We start from the raw sequence: 21,358 nt of genomic DNA, 5'->3' as shown, positions 1-21,358 counted from the left end.
CATCCTTTTTCATTACATTGTGGCTGCCTTTTAAATTTTCAGTCACGTTCCTTGATGACTTTGATCTTTCATGACAGTGTTAACTCTATTTGCTCCTCAATAGCACATTGATTTTTTTGAAGTGCCTTTCGAGATATTCCCACTAATTATTTTACTGGAACTTTAGTACATTTTTTCACTTAGGAATTCTCTAAAACATAAATATCATGAAATATCGTGTAAATGGGAGAAATGTGCCAAGAGAGAAAAATGAAATGTGGAACAGAAGAGGTAGATTTAATTGAAAACTTTCCAAAACAATTGCCGTACAAGGTAGTGCTAAATCTAGCAATGAGCACCTGGTTCAGCGAGGCTTTATATACTGCTGCCAATCATTCAGAATTGGTTGATTGAGAAATGTTCCTTTTACAGGTAATATCTAAGAATGATTTTGTTGATGCATGGTAATTATAGATGGGAGAATCGAATCTCAGGACTTCGTTCCATGTGCCAGGTAAGTAATCTTTGACCACTTGACGTGAGGCCTGCAAACTTCCTTACCTCCCAGACTTCTCAGATCTTCTTTTGATTAGCTGGGCTGGCACGGCATCATCATTATGGTATGATGTATCGCATCAGGCTGGCTAATCAAAATAGGAGCCAGTAATGCCAGGATGTAAGGAAATTCCCAAGGCTCCCATCATGGGTTGCAAACTTGACATTTTATTTTTTCTGTAAAACTTACCAAAAAATCACAGACAGACAATATTTTTTATGGACACGTTGGAAAACCATAATGAATCAATATGATTATAAATGATACATGTCTACAGGTCATAATTCGAATATGAAGACATAATTTGCATTCACTGTAAAGTGTAAAATGATGATAATTACACTCAAAATGATCTTTATAAGTTTATTCAGCTTCAAAAACATCATGGACGCCATAAAGTACCCTCTACACACAGTGTGATGACCCTACAGTACCCCCCTGGCAAAGTATGGTGACTCCAACGCAGTATGATGCCCCATCTGTGACCCCCAACACAGTCCTACATACAGTATAATAGCCCAAACACAATCCTCCACACAGTACGATGGCTGCAACACTACCCTCCGCATTGTATGATGGTCCCACTAGCCCTCCAAACAGTATAATGGCCCCCACACAGCCCTCCAAACAGCATAATGACCCCCACACAGTATGATATACCCCACGCAGAACTTCACACTGTTTAATTGCTTGCCTACAGTATAATGGCCCCTCTAGCCCTCCAAACAATATAATGGCATTCATCATAGCCCTCCAAACAGTATAATGGCGCCCACATAACCCTGCATACAGTATAATGGACCCCCACATAGCCCTGCAAACAGTAAAATTGACCCCCACATAGCCCTCCAAACAGTATAATGGCCTTCACATAGCCCTGTAAACCTGTAAACAGTATAATGGTCCCCACATAGCCCTCCAAACTGTGTAATGGCCCTTCATAGAGTATAAAAGCTCACACATAGCCCTCCAAATATTATAATGGCCCCACACATAGTCCTCCAAATAGTATGATGGCTTCTACATCGTCCACCATATATTATAATAGCCCCCACATAGTATGATGAGCCCCATATAGCCCTTAAAATAGTATAATAGGACCCATATAGCCCTCAATATAGTATAATGGCCTCCACATAGCCCTCCAAATATTATAATGGCCCCCATATTGCCCTCCATGTAGTATAATGCACCCCATTGCCCTCCATTTAGTATAATGCGCCCCCATTGCTCTCCATATAGTATAATGCACTCCCATTGCCATTCATATAGTGTAATGCATCCCCATTTTCCTGAATATAGTATAATGTGCCTCATTGCCCTCCACATAGTATAATGCACCTCCATGTAGTATAATGCGCCCCATTGCACTTCATATATTATAATGTGCCTCCATATAGTATAATGTGCCCCATTGTACTTCATATAGTATAATGTTCCTCCATATAGTAGGTTACGCTCGTGCCCAGACTGACTGGCGTGAGCGTGATTAGTGATCCCACTATACCATGAACCGAGGAGTGCCTGGAGGGGCGTAACTAAATATCAACCCGATCCGACCAAGGTCGCACGGCGGCTCAGTCGACTCCGTGAACCAAGGAGGAACCGAGCTGAGGGACCAGGTGCTACTCCAGGTCAGACCCTGGTCACAGCTGTTGACCCACACCGGGGAATGCAGGAACAGGCAGGTTAGACTGACATACAGACAGGTGGGTATTGGCAGGCACGGCTGGTGTGCAGACAGGTGGGTACTGGCAAGCACGGCTGGTATGCAGACAGGTGGGTACTTTCAAGCACGGCTGGTATGCAGACAGGTGGGCGCTGGCAAGCACGGCTGGAGTGCAGACAGGGAGATACTGGCCAGCACGGCTGGAGTGCAGACAGGGAGGCACTAGCAAGTTGGAGAGCAGGCTGGATAGGATCCAGTACAGACTGGGAGACAGGAACAGAGCCGCAGATGCGGTAGACAAGCAGAGTAAAGCGAAACCACCGGAGCGGTGAACAAGGCAGAGCAGAGCGAAACCGCTGGAGCGGTGGACAAGACGGAGCAGAGTGAAACCGCAGGTGCGGTGGACAAGACAGAGCAGAGCGAAACCACCAGATGCAGTAGACAAGCTGAGCAGAGCAAAACCCGCAGATGCGGTAGACAAGCTGAGCAAAGCAAAACCCGCAGATGCGGTAGACAAGCTGAGCAAAGCAAAACCCGCAGATGCGGTAGACAAGCTGAGCAAAGCAAAACCCGCAGATGCGGTAGACAAGCTGAGCAGAGCAAAACCCGCAGATGCGGTAGACAAGCTGAGCAGAGCAAAACCCGCAGATGCGGTAGACAAGCTGAGCAGAGCAAAACCTGCAGATGCAGTAGACAAGCTGAGCAGAGCAAAACCCACAGATGCAGTAGACAAGCTGAGCAGAGCAAAACCAGCAGATGCAGTAGACAAGCTGAGCAGAGCAAAACCGCAGGTGCAGTGAACAAGCAGAGCAGAGCAAAACTGCAAGCGCGGTGAACAAGCAGAGCGGAGCAAAACCGCAAGCGCGGTGAACAAGCAGAGCGGAGCAGAACCGCAGGCGCGGTGGACAAGACAGAGCAGAACAGGGCTGAAAGTGCCAGCAGAAAGGACAGGGCTCTGTTCACATGGAACAGATAGGAAAATACAGAAAGATGGCTAGAACACAGGAGGTAGATACGGAGGAAGGGAAAAGGGACAAGCAGAACCAGATACACACAAGGTACTTAAAATGAAGTAGCGAGTGGACACAAAACTCACAAACAGAAGTACAGAGACAATGAGTTGGAGCTAGGTGCAGGTTCAGACAATGCAGGAAAAGGGAGGGTACGGACATAGAGACAAACAGGTAACAGGCTAGGAGACAGTTCAGACAGGAACTGATAATGCAACGAGATACAGGAACGAGCCTGGGTATACAGCCCCCAGAGTGGCAGAAATGAACTAGAAGTCACAGATAACAGGCCTGGGTATACAGCCCCGAGGGTGGCAGAAACAGACAAGATACAGGACAAGACCAGGCAACTCAGAGGCAAGGAGCACACTGATCGATAGTGTTGCTCAGGCACCTCCTTCTGGGTGGAGGAGGTTTAAATATCCAGAGACTCACAGCAATAGGCTGGGAACGCATTAGGAGTGCGCCCCCAGCAGCTATAAGAATCAGGAAGTAACCGGGCCGCCGCCCTAAGCAATCAGACAGGAGACATGCACATAGCATGAACTGGAGCAAGGTTTGTAGGCTGGACTGACGGGTAAGATTGCGGTCTTGCATGGTGGGAGGTGGTGCACTATGCAAGCACGCCACTAGAGATGTTACATAGTATAATGCACCCCCATTTTACTTCATATAGTATGATGCACCATACAATGTACTTATTGATAAATAAATACTCACCTCCCTTTGGTCTCCCACTGCTCCAATCTCTTCAGCGTGTGGCCTGAAGTGCCGCACATCTCAGCAAAGTGAGCGCCATATAGTGACATCATCGAACCCACTGCGTTAAAAAGTCAGATCTCAGACACCGAGGGAGAATGATGGGGGAGGGAGAGGACGTCTTCCCTCTCCATCTTTACTTTCAACTGTACCGGCATCCACGATGTCAATACAGTTGAAAGAGTGAGGCTGGGGTGGGGGGAGGGTGGGGGGCTTGGTGCTGGCTCTGGCACAGAGTCCCCCCTGACTCATGGGTCCCATAGCAGCTTTGTGGTCTGCCGTCATTGGCGGTACGCCACTGTAGCCAAGTATGTTTTACTCTGAAGCGCTGCAGCATCTCATAGAAAAATATGCTTTAAAAGCCACCGGTGATCAAGCCATGCTGGCACAGTTTCTCCTCGCCCACTGCCCTGGAGTGCCAGGTCTCAACCTATGTGTGCTTATAGGGATACTCCTGTTACTTCATGGCAGCGGACAGGGTGAAGCCGCCGAGGACCTGCCTGTCCCACTAGTCTCCAGCATGGCAGTGTTTCAGAATCAAACATACATGCTTGAAATTATACAGCTTGTTCCAGATACATGCTGCATGTGGATTGAGCAGTATGTATCAGCTGTCAGGTTCACTTTAAAACCAGTTTCTGCACCTTAACATATTAGTATGTCAAATACTTTGTGTATATGGTGGGGGCCTACTTGAAGCTGACATTTTAAGCCCCAGCGACATAATTATGTCATACATAAATTGTTTATGTAATGGGGCTGAGATACTAAGGTACTGTACATGTGCCAGAAATTTGGTTTAATTTTGTGTTACATTTATTACAAGAGACATATACCAATATATGGAATTTCCTTAGAGGAAAAAAAAGGAGAGAAAGGAGTTATTTTTGAGCATAATAGGTTAAAATGATATAAAACCAATTGTAAGGAATGCCTTCACCTGGCAGAGTTGTGCTGTAGGCCCAACTCCAAATTGCACTATAATGGGTGCAGCCAACCTGGTATACTGTGGGATTTTTCTCCGTAAGGAGTTCCAGCAGAGCTTGTAAAGTAAAAAGACCAGATAAAGTCGTTTCTGTCAAAATGGAATGGGGCAATGGATCCAATGACTACAGAAGCTAAATAAAAAAAAATATATAAACTTTTATTTAAAAAACACTATGTGTTTCAGCTGCATTCAGACTTCCTCAGGTGTGTCACCTGAGTAAGGCTGGATGCAGCTGAAATGGGGAGTTGTATAGATAAAAGTTTATCTATTTATATATGTATGTATTCCAAGAGACATGCTAGATATATTTTTTTAACAAGCTTGGACTATCAGAAAGTAGGTAGAAAAAGTTACATGATCTAAATTACAACGCCAAAATGTCACCATAAACTGTTGTAACCTTCTGGACCAGAGCAATCCAACTAAAAAAAGGTGTAAGCTTAGCCCAGACAGTCTAAAGATGCTCCGATTTATTGACCAGCATGATTCCCTGAGATTCATTTTGCTTATTTTAAGATTGTCTACTCAAGGTTTGACAGGTATGTTTAGAAAATCTTCCCCAATTTGCTTGTATTATTACAAGTTGACACTTCAAAAATAGTAATAGTCATATTATCATTAGCAGTAGTAGTATCTAAATATATCCTTTTACCATTGAAGGCAAAGTTAAAAGATTTCATCAGAGATTCCACCAAAAATGTCGTATAATAGAGCCATGACCTTCTGGTACACCTATAGTCAACAGGTACCATCAGACGTAGTTGATTGCCATCAAATGCAAGTTTCGGCAATGCCAATATTCATATTTTGGTTCCTGGAATGGAGCAGAAAAACAAAAGTAATAACAAGTCTACCTCCTCTCAATCAGATGTCTTCTTTTCAGCCTAATGACCATAAACATGGCATACCTGGTATCTCTAAAGTATTTTATCTTAGCCATCTGCTTTCCAATTGAATCTGAATAAAGGACAATTCTACTTTCGGCAGGCTTTAGAATTGCAGATTATTATTCGATAAAGGCGAAGGACACACTCTTGCAATTGTTTCATGTTTTACCACGTTGATAAGTAACAGAGATGTGATGGCCTTTCAGCAGTAACTGCTAATTACTATTTGGATTGAAAAATCTATAACGTTATTTTGACCTTTTACCATTAAAAGGCCAGACACGAGACTCATTTGGTTGTACAGAGTGCATAGCATTTTAATATAGATGTGTCTAATGGGGAGTAAAATGTAGAAGTATATTATACTAAACCACTTAGTGCAAGATGATGGTTCCTTGTATCTGAGTGTCTCAGACATTGTTTTTGATATGTATAAATTCTCTTCATTGGGAGGAAGTGATTATTTTAAATGCAAACCCTCTGTTATGACTGGAAAGACCAATTACTACAATGATTGTCCACAATGCAATATATTTATAATACATATCAATAGAAATTATTCATTGCTACAGCTGTCAATTATTGAAACATGTTATTCTGATATCCGAGCCTGAAAATGAGCGTTACCTCATCATTTAATTTGAAAGCATCTGGAACAGATTGATTTTGTGAGAAGAAGAAAACTTGAAATATCATTGTATTGATTCTTCCTCTTTACATTATGTTCATCACTGCTTCTGATTTTAGAATTTAGAATTAATCTGATCGGTAAATGGCATAACGAGAAAAAAAATCAAAACGCCAGAATTACGTATTTTTGGTCTCCACGTCATTGCAATAAAATAATGAGCAAAACATCGTATCTACCCCAAAATGGTATCAATAAAAACTTCAGCTCAGTGCGCAAAAAATAAGCCCTCACCCAGCCCCACATCCCGAAAAATGGAGACGCTGAGGGTCTCGGGAAATGGCAAATTTTTTTTTAAACAAACTTTGGATTTTTTTTTCACCAATTAAAAAAAGAACTTATGTTTGGTATCTACAAACTCGTAATGACCTGAAGTATCATAATGGCAGGTCAGATTTACCATATAGTGAACGTGGTAAAAAAAAAAAAAAAAAACAAATGTGAAATTGCACTTTTTTTTGCAATTTCACCGCACTTGGAATTTTTTCCTGTTTTCCAGTACACAATATGGTAAAACCAATGGTATTGTTCAAAAGTACAACTTGTCTTGCAAAAAACAAGCCCCTACATGGCCATATGGACCTAAACTTAAAAAAGTTATGGCTCTGTGAAGAAGAGGAATAAAAGACGAAAGAGCAAAAATGGAGAAGGGCCGCGATGTGAAGGGGTTAAAGAGTTAGGTTCCAAAATAAAGTCACTTATGGGTGTTTTTTGCAGTTCATAATCTATTCCAGCACAAACTGGGCTTCAATATCCAAATGACCCTTATTTCCTGCCATGTGTCCAAACATTTAGGTCCAGTTCATCAAGTCTAGCAATTTTTACATCAGTCTTGATGAGGGAGCATGCTGAAGTCAGACGCTCATCATTTATTAAGAGGTGCATTACACTTTATGAATCAGGAGTGTTTGAGCAGCGGCGTGCGTCCCCATGCAGAGTAGGATTTCAGGAGTAAGGAATGTCACAGCTCACTAGGAATTAGACTAGTTATGGCGTCGTTCCCCCACTGTGTCCCCATCATCCAACAGATTCTCCCATTTTGGCTGTGCTTAACTGGTCTGGAAATGTCAAAAGTCTCGAAATTATTGCCACTTTTCAAAGAGATTTAAAGGGGTTGTCATGTCAAAAGTGATAAGTCTGCAGTTACTCTGAGTGACTGCAGACTTATGAATCCAACCAGCTCAGGCATTCACCAGTATGAGACTCGGTAACAGAGGGTATGTACGTGTTATACACTTGTATTGAGCGAGGCAGCGCCTTCTAGTCAGAGGCGCCCATTGGCTGTCTGCCTCACTAGACGGGGCGTGGCCTCACTCCATACAAGTGAATGGAGAGAGGCGGTGCTGAATGGCCGGGGGTATGTATAACGTATACATAGCCTCCAGTCCCAGGTCTCATAACAGCGAATCCCCGCAGTGCACAATACCTGCGCTGAGGGGATTCATAAGTCTGCAGTCACACAGACTCACTGCAGACTTATCAGTTTTGACCGGACAACCCCTTTAGGCCAGAATTCTGGCATAGTTGTCCTGATGAATCTGGGCCTTAGGTAACTACAGCATTCTTTAGAAATTGCACAACAAATTGTGAGACCAATTCTCCTATTACCCATTGGGAAAGTGAAAAATTAGGGGCTTAAACAATATTTTAGTGGAATAAATGTAATTTTTGTTTTCATTGACAAATGCTGTAAAATTTCTGAAGCTTATGTGGGTTCAAAATGCTCACCACTCCCCTAGATGAATTTCTTGAATGTGGTTAATTATGAGGGGGTTTATCTTTATAAATGCAACATGGCATCCACAATCTAGTCTCAACATACTTATGCTCTAAAAATCAATTAGTGCTTTGCTTTCTTTCTTTCTTCCAAGCTCTGCCGTTTTTGCAAACAGTAGTTTTTGAACACATATGTGTTCAGGAAAAAATGTGTTCAGAACACTATTAGCCTGAAGATTAACCCCAAATCTGCAGGTGTATAGCGCTATTTTACATGACAAATTTTCTTTAAGGTCTCCAACATTTGTAAACTATTTGCTAATTTTGTTTAATTATTTTTTTCAATTTTGTTTAATCAAACCGAAGGCAAAATGAAATAAAATAAAAGTAAAAATGATGACCCCCATATTACAACACATTAGCAATAATGCCATCCTTGATTTTAAATATCGGCTGGACATAACAGTGCACTCCGAAGCAGGTATTGAGTGTACAGAGTGATAAGACATATTAAAGGTCATGGAGATAATGGAGAGTAAAGTAAATAAATTTCTAAATTGAAAATGTGCAGTTATCACTATGAAAAGAAAAAAGTAAATTGCAATGAAGAGATATGAACAAAGTTAGGAATAGAGACAGGACAAAAAGTCTGGATGTGGGGAGAAGTAGATGGTGTGTCTGGATCATAGTCATGACAAAGGTTAATTGCATTATCTGGCATATTGACAGAATTACAAATATTTAGATTTTTGGAGACTATATTACAGACAATAAATAATTGGAAAGACCCTTTAATGCTTATTACATTGATACCTTTATAGTAGAATTTCATTGGGGCATTTTAGAGAAATCTATCCCAGAAGTTTTATCCTCAAGTGCATCCGAGCGAGGACTGCACTCCTCACCTGTGCTGTATATCACCACCCACTGCCTGATTGACAAATCACCCTTCTCTATGAAACCTATCTCCCCTGCCCAGGCACCATAATTGTTTGCATCAACAGATGAGGTGGCGTCTTCGCAGTGAGCTCCTGATTGCCATTGTGAGATCAACATACTGGCTCCTGCAACATCATTACAACAAACTTGGGCGAAATACAGCAGACGAGATTAGTGCAATGCCTGTCCCGATGCACTTGAGAATAAAACTTCAGAAATAGATTTTTCAAAAATACCCCAACAAAATTCTGCTAGCAATGTATGAATTTAATAAGCATTAAAGGGGTTTTCCCCTTGTGAAGGTGCAGAAGATGTCTGAACACCCTCTCTGAAGATCTCTGATTTAATATTTATTGCAACCTGTTTGTGTTTTATCCTATGCAGGCTGCAGTATTCTGTGCATGGTTCACAGGTTTAACTGTAATGCCAGCCCTTGGTTTGGGAGGAGTTAAGTAGGCATTAGGAATGGAGTTCCTATTTCTAGGTGTGACATGCAGAAGTAGTGCTGTTACTTTAAAAGCATTCAGCAATAATTAGAAGTAACACAAGCACTTGAGACAGGAAGTGTTGTGCTCCAGAAGCATCCAGCAACTAGAGGGGTTAACACAGTCACAGGATAAGGGGGGTGTTTTAGCAGAGCCCCAGCGGGACTGTGGGGAAGTTGTTTACTGTCTGGCTGGAGCCGAAGAGAAAGGTGGTGTGTGTGTTCTGTATCTCACAGAAGCGCCCCTGCAAGTGAAAAGGATTCAAGTCAGGAGTGAAGCTAAGCACAGGTCAGGTAGAGTTCCTGAACTAGCAGGGCAGAGTATTGTCAGACAGAAAGATATGGACTGGAAGAAATGGTGTCCCTCAGAAAACCCTCCCCCCTCCATCTCACTGTGCTGTAAAGAATGCTGTGTTCATTAATGTGCCTTTGCATTAGAACTGTGCTGTCCTGTACTACTGGGAAGACTGAGCTGCTGTGCTGTTAAGGAAACTACTGTTTGTCACTGGAGCCTGTTGATGATAAGACTTAACTTGCACTGGCTGTGCGGCTTCTTATTAAATGCTACTGTTTTACCATTTATGAGGACTCTTGTCAAGTGTGTCTGGTCAGCAAGTGAAACAACCTATGTGTCTTTGCCTGAGGGTCAATACCCCTGTGTGCCTGAGAGAAGCTGCAGCACATGGTCTATGGTCGCCCTGAGTAACGGTTACCCCAGGATTCCAAAGAATTCATGTAACTACCAGGAATTTGGCTTACATCTCAACCCTTGTGTTAAACACAGCGATTGTCTAATTGTCCACAAAAGTGTAATTTTAGATTCTATATAATTCCATTTAAAGCTGATGGCACAGAGGTGAGGATGTCAGAGAAGTTACTGAAAATTCCATCTACTACGAGGTGGGAATGAGAGTTCAAGACAATCTAATGAGCGGCGGATGGGTACTTGGAGAACAATTGTAAGAAGAGTAATGGAGATGATTGAATGATCGTGGCCTCCAATGCTATAAATGGAAAGTTCCGTGGGAGAAGTAACCTTCATACTGCAGACCAGCACAGTTATGGCTTGTACGTAGAAGAGAAAGAGAGAGAGCAGTCTGGAGTAGTAAGGTAGCAAGTCCTGAAAGCAACCAACTAAAGAGTGGCAGAATTTCCTACCTACAGAGGGCAAGTGGGGTGTCTATAGAAAGCGTCATGTCTATTAGAAGGACAAGTGTTAGCCAGACCTGGAAGCCCTAGTGAAGGAAGACTAGACTAGGCTGGGACACATTCATATAAGGAATAATAGCTGGAGGAGCGGTCCATATATATGAAGAACGTAGTATTGTGGAGCAGCCTCCTCCCTCCAACCCGAGTTTTCCAGTGGCTCTTGCCACAGGTCCTTTAAAAACCCTGCACTAAGTGTTAGGGTTGTTCAATGTTGGGACCTGCTAGGAGCATAGCAGTAAAGCTCGGCGGACCTGTGAGTAGCTGAACCCACGCCTGGGAAGGCTCTGCACCCGCCAGGCTCTGAGCGGCCCGGCGCGGCCGTTGCCCCCGGCAACCGTTGTTATGGACTTGTGTTAACCCGGCTGCGCACCGGAGGACTTTTCTGTTTACACGTGAGTTGCTGAATAAAAGCTGCTTATGTTGGACTTGCTTGGGTCACTGCCTCAGTTATGGCACGGTGTCAACAACGCCGCCTTACAGTAGTCACAGAGACATACATTGACCCATGTCACTCATACTGACGAGATGGAGGTGCTCAGGGAAACTTGTTGTGCAACAGTAATGTCCTTCACAAGTTATGTAGCGCCATTTATAACAGTTAGGATTGTACCACTTTATTTTACAGAAGAAAACTTAGAGTCATTCCTGCTACCAGTAGTATATATGTTTTATAAGTTTATACAGTAAAGCAAAGTTAATTTTCTTATCCCTGCCTCTCTTATTCATCTGGAAGTCATTGGGTCCTGGCCTTCCACCTTAATCGGCAGTATGCGGTCTGAGTATATGAAGTAACAACACACATACACCCAGTCAGGTACCCTTTGCTACTTTGTTTAGGGACAATGAAACAACCATCAGCCATTGTTGTTTCTTACACACTTATACGTTTAGTTAGGAGTAAAATATCTTGCTGACAGGTCCTCTTTACCAGGTCCTTTTATAAGTGTTTGGGTACAAACCACACAATAAATATGTACACCATCGAGTAAAAAGATAATTCTGCATTGAAATGATCTGTAAATCTTTATGTAGGGGGTTCTCTGGAAAAGGGAAAATAAATAAAATTATAATAATAATTATAAAGAAATGCATACATATGTTTAATTAGCAAATCACTCTAATTTTGTCTAGATATGTTGATACTTTGAAAGAATCTTGTCCTAGCATGTTAAAAGAACAGGTGCCTTTGAGCATGTGCAGTAGGAAGCTCTGGCTTCTTGCTGCTGTCCATTCTGTCGTCCTGAATGCTGTGACCTGAAGATAGCTTAAGACTGCAAGATATAGGTTAACTCCAGGTCGCATCAGTGGAGCTTCCAATTGCATACGCCCATAGACCCTGGTCCTATTAACATTCAAGGAATGGTTTCTCTCTGCATAATGGCCCATTTAGACCAGCCAATAATTGGGGAATGAGCATCTGTATGAAGACTTATTTGACTATCGGCCCATCTAAACAGGCTGGCAATAACCTTATAATATTGAAAACGCTCGTTTGTCAGATGTGGAAATTTTAAAAGTGGCTTCAAATCATTATTGGCAGTACATCATCCTGTGTAGACAGGAGATGTACCATCAATTACATGAATCACCTAAAATGGCCAACGCCATTTTACGAATTGCATCAGATTGTATTCGTATGACCATGGACACAGCCGGTTACATTTATCCACAATTCTTTGCAGCTATTACATCACATGGTGTAGCACAACCAATCAGGAGGGACCATCATAGCCAGTATAAAAGCAGAAGCAGGAAATATATAAAAGCTACTGTGTGGTGAATCTGGATAGTGAGAGGACATTAGAGCTCACAGCTTAGCCATTGACATAGGGAGAGAAAGCCATAGTACACTGAAGAAACTATACAGATCATGTGTACAGCACAGCGGTGAAGAAGACTAGTATGCGAAGAAGTGTCAAATAAATATAGTTTCATACTCATGTTTCAGGTCAGTTGGAGGCTTTGAAGTATTTTTGATTCACAGAAAATCATTTAGTTGAGAATAGAATATCCTTGGAAAATCTATTTTTTATTACTATGACCTCCCTATGGGTGTTCTCGTAGTTTAAAGTGCTGCTTTGGCACCAATGATACTTTTATATACTTGTGACATGCAGAAGTAGTGCTGTTGCTTCAAAGGCATGCAGCAACTGTTACAAATAATAAAAGCAAAGGAGGCAGGAAGTGTTGTGCTTCAGAAGCATCCAGCTACTAGAGGGGTTAACACAGTCACAGGAGACAGGGAGTGTTTTAGCAGAGCCCCAGGGGGATTGTGGGGAACTTGTTTTTGTAGTCTGGCTGAAGCCGAAGAGAAAGGTGGTGTGTGATCTGTATCTGACAGAAGGCAACTGAACAGGATTCAGATCAGGAGAGAAACTAAACACAGGTCAGATAAACTCCCTGAACTAACAGTGCAGAGTATTATCGGGCAGGAAGATAAGGACTGGAAGGAATTGTGTCACAGGGATCATCTCCCTCATCAAACCCTCCCCCACTCCATCTCCATGCAGGATAAAGAATGCTGTGTACTATTGTGTCCTTGTGAAGGAAAAGACTTGCATAGAAGTGTGCTGCTAAGAGATCTAATCTATTCTGAATTATGCTACTGAAGAGACTAATACTGTGCCTTGTGAAGAAACTACTGTATCATTACTGTAGCCGGTTGCTCAATGGAAATGACCCATGGACGAAGCATTTCCTGTGCGAAACGCGCGTCGGGTGTGTGGTGGGTGCCTGGACCTTTGATCTACGCTCCTTTGTAATTATAATTGCTCTGTGGTTATTTTGGGTTGTCCCTATAGGAATTATTTATCTACATATGCAGCCTTACTTAGACACTGTGTATTAAATACCTATATTTATTTAGCTCTGTGTTCAGATGGAACTACCTTATGTATTTATATATTTATGTATTTATATTTATTAATTCTATATATATGGTGTGCCATCTATGTATTCTATATTGTGTAATTCCTATATGTAAAGCTCTGTCATACCATATATTGTATAACATACCTGGCGGCATGCTTGCATCGTGCACCATCTCCCACTGTGCAAGATCGCATCTTAACCTTCAGTCCAGTTTGTAAGCCGTGCTCCTGTTCTACTGTGTGCATGCTCTGGTCTGACTGCTTAGGGCGGCGGCCCGGTTACTTCCTGTTTCTTGTAGCTGCTGTGGGCACAGCCCTAATGCGTCCCCAGCCTATTGCTGTGGGTCACTGGATATTTATACCTCCTTCTCCCAGAAGAAGGTGCCTGAGCAACTCTTACCTTCAGAGGGCTCCTTGCCTCTGATGTGCCAGGTCCCGTTCTGTTTGCCTGTCCACCAACCTGGGGGCTGTATTCCCAGGCCTGTCTGAACTCTCTCTTAGCCTGTTTGTCCGCCTCTCTGGGGGCCATATACCCATACTCGCTCCTGTATCTTGTTGCAGTGTCAGTTCCTGTCTGAACACTCTCCTAGCCTGTTTGTCTCTATGTTCGTACCTTCCTTTTCCTGCAGTATCTGAACCTGCACCTAACTCCAACTCGTTGTCTCTGTACTTCTGTTTGTGAGTTTTGTGTCCACTCGCTACTTCATGTGTAGTACCTTGTGTGTATCTGGTTCTGCTTGTCCCTTTTCCCTTCCTCCGTATTTTCCTCCTGTGTTCTGTCCACCGCACCTGCGGTTTCGCTCTGCTCAGCCTTGTCCACCGCACCTGCGGTTTCGCTCTGCTCAGCCTTGTCCACCGCACCTGCGGTTTCGCTCTGCTCTGCTTGACTACCGCATCTGCGACTCTGAACCTGTCTCCCAGTCTGTACTGGACCCTATCCAGCCTGTGCTCCAATCTGCTAGTACCCCCTGTCTGCATACCAGCTGTGCTTGCCAGTGCCCATCTGTCTGCATACCAGCCGCGCTTGCCAGTGCCCACCTGTCTGCATACCCGCCGTGCTGGCCAGTACCCACCAGTCTGCATACCAGCCGTGCTTACCAGTACCCACCTGTCTGCACACCAGCCGTGCCTGCCAATACCCACCTGTCTGTATGCCAGTCTAACCTGCCTGTTCCTGCATTCCCCGGAGTGGGTCAACAGCTGTGACCGGGGTCTGACCTGGAGTCACACCTGGTCCCTCTGCTCGGTTCCTCCTTGGTCCACAGAGTTGACTAAGCCGCCGGGTATACGGATCGGGTTGATACTTAGTTACGCCCCCCCAGGCACTCCTCGGTTCATGGTACAGTGGGATCACTAATCACGCACACGCCAGTCAGCCCGGGCGTGTGCATAACATATTGGTTGTTACATATTTACCTGTTGGAGCTATATGAATGATATATTCTTTACTTTATGCATTATTCAGGTCCAGGTGCTTCACCTTCTTATCATCTGTGGGGTGCCTTGTTTTTACTTATTTTTGTGTAATTTTATGTTTTCAATAAAGTTTTATAGTCTTGGCAATTCTCAACTTTGGCCATGTAGTTGGTTATTGCTTCAGTTATTTTGGTGTTGCTGATGGTAAATTGGGCCCAAGTTATTTATTGGTGTTTAGAGCTCTAAAACAGTCACATCAGCAAATAAGAGGATCTTCTGCATGTAGATTGAGAAGTAGGAGATAGAGTAGTTCCATGTTTAGTAATTCTTCAAGCAGTTTTATTTAAATGTTTGTTTCGTACCTAACCCTTTCTCAAAATTGAAGTACATCAAGTTTTAGTTCAATTTTGAGAAAGGGTTTGGAACGAACCGGAAATGTATTAATATAAGCTACTTGAAGTATTATCGCAAGTGGAACTACTCCTTTTCACAGTAGCGCGGTCTACCCTATCGTCTATCTCCTACTTTTCCTCAAGAAGCAAAATTGTCTTTGTACATTCCAGTGATGAATCTTTAGCAAAAAAATCTATTTTATGTTGAATTTAGGATCCACTTTAAGTACGCCTTTCCCAGTCAACTCGAGTGTTTTTAGGCTCTGATGTTCTTTCTATGAACTCTAGGCTCTAGGTATGAAGAGAAATTGTTCTGGCACACGTCCAAGAATAATAATTAAAAACAGCAATTTATTTTAACCATTAAAATGTATTATTGAAAAATGTGAAAAACACATGTTTAGAGTTCATTACGTGTTTCAAATGCTGCTTCCTGGATTCTTAGGTCACAACTATCTGCTACATCTGAAACCTCTGAACCAGAACTCATTTACTAGAAATGACAGATTTAACTCTTGTAACTCTTCCTACTGTCTGGTAATGGTACTAACCCCTGCCTTGTTCCATTCAACAAACTTACTATAGATTTCAATATTCTTTAGGGGAAGCTGAATAATTGTAATCATTTTTCTTTAAATTCATTTTCACCTCCGAATTATTTGATATATTGGACTCAATCATATCAAAATATCTTTATTTTTAATTTTTAAATTTCTTTATTTTTAATGATGGAATATGGAGTGGGGGTGATTCAAATTTTCACTTTTCTTACATTTATTTTTATATATATTTTTTAATTTTTGTACTTTATTTTATAGTCCCGAGGGGGGGGGGGGGGCGACTTGAGTTTGCAATGGTTTGATCACTTGCCCTCTATACTGAAATACCCCAGTATTGCAGTATATAAAGAAAATCATAGTCTCCTACGAAGCCCAGCCACAGGCTTGTCTTCACAGGCTGATCTTCACAGGAGTACCATAATGGCAGGCATGATAGCCTTGAGCAGGCCACCAGCAGCCATGGCAACCCATTGGCCCCCCCATGAATATGTAGCGCCCCGAGGGTTCGGTCGCTACAGAGGTATTGCATCTCATCCATAGGTGTGATATCTCACTTCCAGGTAAGGATGGAGTGTGGCTCAGGACCCTAACACCTACATGCACTACACCACATTTCCGGGGGGCAGGGTGACAATGCTCCCAAGAGTGAGCACAACTGCCCCTGTCCCTGGCTGGAGTGGGGGGAGGGAACACCTAGAAAGGGGGAACCCAGTAGTGTGTAGGTGGGGAGAGTAGATTCAGGGTGCACTGGAAGGAGGAGTATATAAGGTGGGCACCATCTTGGAGTCAGAGAGAAGAGTTGCTGAGTTCAGTCAGAGAGGAGAAGACAGGGAGCGGGGGCTCTGTACGAGCTCTGCTCCGCGGGCAGGCCAAGTCACAAGGCCTGGGCCTGGAGGAGAAGAAAGGAGAGGAGAGGAACGGAGGAGGCTCCAGGAGTGGAGTGAAGGGACCCCAGGGGTGCAGACCGGCCAGTCGCCACCGTATGCCCGCCGCTACCAGAGTAGGGGGGTCAGGCCAAGAAAAGGAACCAGATCCCTCATCTAGTGGAGGAGAGCAACTACCCTCAGCTAGTAACCGGAGGCCATGGCATTGCACATGTTACAGCCCCTCACTAAACCCGTTAGGAAGCCACCATATAGGGCCCAGGGAAACGGAACATACGTTTGCCCGCCAAGGCCCGAGGCAGCTGGACAGAAACGTGGTCAATTGTGGGGTACGACGGGCCAGAGAAAGGACACACAAAGGGGGTCCTGAAAAGCATTCCAAAAGGTACCTGGGAGTTGGACAAGCCCCTCACCAGGTGAGCACAGTACGACGTGGGCAGCCATTACCTGCAGAAGTAGCTTGGAGTGTAAAACTGTGAGTAAAGACCCTGGACTGCATCACTGGACTCTGAGTCATTACTGTTGCTCCCGCGCACCATCACCCCCACCATCTGCTCTCACTGCCCTGAGGCTATACTCCTCCCGTGGGGAGTTATACTACCCTCTGCTGCGCACACAACATCAGCCTCGTCTGCCCCGCAGCGGCGGTTCTCAGTGACCGCAATCCACGGGTGGCGTAGTCGGACATTTTAAACATAAAAAAACAAATTAACAGATCCGCCACTGGTTTGACCACCCTGAGCCACGAGACCGGGTCGCCGCCATGGAGACTACAACCCCCAGCATTACACAGAGACCCGGCTCCGGGTATTCCCCCACACACGGCCCAGGGGGCGCGTCAAATATGTTGCAAGAGGGCTGATGGAAAGGAGTAACTCTGCCTGGACTACACTCCTTAAAAGTTGCTATCAGAGATTGACAGCAGCATTTAGGAGGTTAACAGTGAGCAGAGCTCAGCTCCTCGCGCTGCTGTTAGAGGCAGATGCAGGCTATATAACAGCCTCTATCTGCTGGGAGTGGTGCAAGTTTGACTACTGAGCCCATATGATTAAAGGGGACCCTATACCAGTAGGAAAGTCGATAAGGGGTTAAAAAACTAGCAAAGAATAGAAAGTACCAGGGAAATGTCACAGGTGTCAGACCACTGATGTATAAGTCTGTATAAGACAAGCTGTTGCTTTTCGATATTGTGAAAACCATCATGATGGTTGCCTCATGTAAGACTTTGTAACCACCAATCTTGTTACCCCTTTTTAGTAAGGTGCTGTTTAACAGTCTGTGTATGCCTTCATTTGTTCAAACATCCCTAAATGAGGAACCACTATATCATCAAGGGTTACAGCATTCTATATTATTTAAAGGGTCACACCACCAGCTGGTGCTTCAACAACAACAACACAAGCCAGACTATATGATTGGGCTCCTTTGAAAGGGATATATTTCCATCAAATAGTTTAGTATGAGCGGAAGGCAGTCTTAAACAAACCTTCTACAGAAGTATAGGGGTAGCAGCTTGTATTGTTTTCTTTTAATTGTTTACATCTTGGCGCTCACTTTAGTGACAAATTCTCTCTCCCCTGCTGTGGCCTCATAGCTCCTCACTTTTCCACTCTTTAAGTTGTCCCTCTCTTGAAATGTATTAACTTCTATGGGGCTGGGCTTCTATAGGTGTCTTGGTACAGACTCTGTCTGGCTCTTCATGCCTCTCAATCTCAGGGCCTCCTTATCCTTGAGCCTCACATGCAAGTCTGACCTCTCTTCTACCTCCAGGTTGACTCAAACATTCATTTCACCATCATAGCATATTTAACTCTTTGATATTAGTAGTTTTGCAACTTTGTCACGGTTCACGGGTGGTTCACTTTCCACCAGTACTGTTCTCTCTGGGTACTTCTGTGTGTCTTTGTCCTGCACACACTCAGGCTTGGGTGGTTGGACTTCCTCCTCTCCTGTAAACTGGTGGGTATTCCAATCCTGGACCAGTACACCAGAGCAACACCTCCTTTTGGGAATCTGAGGTGCATCTGAAGTGCACCCATTGATTAGTCTTCCATTTTCTATGTTGCAAGCTCTTGAAGCCACATGAGGCTTCAACCCGCTCACATGACCACTGCACCTTACCCCAGAATGCGAGATGGAGAGGTAATTATTAGTGTTGAGCGAACATGCTCGACACTGCTCGGTACTCGCCCGAGCATCACACTACTCGGGATGTTCGGCGAGCACCGAGCATTTCCGGGTTACTTGGGCGGGAGCTCGGGTCTCCGCCCTGCATGTTTGGCGCTCTTTACAGAGCCAATGAACACGCAGGGATTGCCAGTCAGTCACTTTAATGCTGCAGCCATGTTGGTTGTTGGCATTACATTGATTGGCTGGCCGCACAGTGTCACCTCGAGTATTTAAAACCGGGCGCCGCCATCTTGGACACAGACGGCCGGGATCAGCTAGTGTAGGGAAAGTGCTGCTGAGATAGGGAGAGACTTATAATGCGAAATAGGTAGTGTAGGGTCTCTAAAGCCTGCCAGATCAAACAAACAGTCCTTCTCAGGACTAATATCCATCCCAGATATCAGGCAGGCAGGCTGTATAGGAGACGCAGTGGTTATACCAGCAAACGCTGCATTACAGTCCTGTGTGCTCCTGTTGCTGAAATTTCTGGACTTAGCTCCAGGTCTCGGGGGGCCAGGAAAAATCCTTTTTTTTTCATCTAAATCCACTTTTTTTTTCCTCCTTCACACTGTACAAATACCCGTCTTATTAACCTTTTGGTGTCCCCCCCACCCCCCAAAAAAAAACAAACAAAAAAAAAAAAAAGTGTGTGACAGTTCAGACACAAATATATCTGTTTAAAAGAGTCTGGTGTAGGCCAGAGAAATACAAGTGTGGTTTTGCAGTTCCACGGCTCAAACCTCTGTATTATCCACTTTTGGGCCATTTTTACCTAAAAAAAAAAAAAAACAGTTTGAGTGTGTCGCTCACTGTTCCGCCGCAAATCTATTATCTATTTAAAAAAGTCTGGCATACACCAGTAAATTATAACAGTAGTTTTGCCGTTCCACGGTAAAAAATCTCTATTATCCTGCTTTTGGCATTTTTTGCCGTAAAGAAAAACAGTAATAGTGTCTCCCTGATTGTTCAGATTGTTTAAAAGAGTCAGGTGTAGGCCAGAGAAATAGAACTGTGGTTTTCTTCTTCCACGGTTCTAATCTATTTTTTATTACCCTTTTTCCATTGATAGTGCAAGTGTAAGCTATTTTACTTCCTTTACAATGGGCAAGGCGCGTGGCAAGGGACGTGGAACTGGACGTTCTGGTGATGGTGAGTGCAGAGGACGGGACCATGGCCATGGTAAAAATGTGCCACAACCAACAGCCACATCTTCTCGCTCCCACTTCTTGACCGAAATACTAGGGAAGCACAGAACAACACCAGTATTGCGAACTGATCAGTGTGAACAGGTTATTAATTGGATAGCAGATAATACTTCCAGTTACTTGGGCACAATCACCTCCGGTCTGTCTTCCACACAGTCAAATCTTAGTAGCCATGAGTCTCGACTGCATATTCCTCCTCACCTTGATGCTCCTTCCTCCCACCATGCCGAGTGTCGTCAGACAGCAACTGATCCCACACTTGGACACTCTGAAGAGCTGTTCACTGGTCCATTTACAGATTTGTGCCCCTCGCCTGCTCCGCTTGAAGTGGTGGAAGAGGAGATCCCATGTAGCGATGCCCAAATATTTGAACAGCCACGGCCACAGGAAGTCGACGCTGGCAATTTGTCACAAGAGGTGGATGATGACGAGACACAATTGGCAAGAAGTGAGGAGGAGGATTGTGGTGCGCAAGTGGAAGAGGAGGAGGTGGTGGATGATCTAGTAACTGACCCAACGTGGCAGGAGGACATGCAGAGCGAGGCCAGCAGCACACAGGGTGAGGGAGGCAGAGTACCCCAAGGGGCAGAAAGAAGCAGTGTGGTGGCCGCACACAGAAGGCAGGCAACAGTTCCTCGTAACACCAACACGAGGGACATTGCCAGTACAAGCGGTAGGTCTTCCAGAGTCTGGAATTTTTTTAAAGACTCTGATAACTCCAAAAAGGCCATTTGTACCACCTGCCATGCCAGCATCAGCAGGGGTGACAAAACTACCAGCATGATCAGGCACATGGCAGCAAAGCACCCGACTTTGTGGGGTGAACCCCAGGGTCCACGACCAGTGTCAGCGGGTGTCACCACTGCTTCTTCCGCTGTTGTGCATGCAATAGAACCCCCTGTTGTGTGTGCAAGGCAATCCCCAGTCCATACTGCATGCAAAGATGCCCCCTCCTCTCAGTCTTCACTTGTTATGGCA

The sequence above is a fragment of the Phyllobates terribilis genome, unplaced genomic scaffold (assembly GCF_046119375.1).
Source record: "Phyllobates terribilis strain yellow unplaced genomic scaffold, ASM4611937v1 Scaffold_9__5_contigs__length_417890890, whole genome shotgun sequence".
In the NCBI taxonomy this organism is placed as follows: domain Eukaryota; kingdom Metazoa; phylum Chordata; class Amphibia; order Anura; family Dendrobatidae; genus Phyllobates; species Phyllobates terribilis.
The sequence above is the reverse complement of the archived record's forward strand: the minus strand, read 5'-3'. Positions refer to the sequence as shown.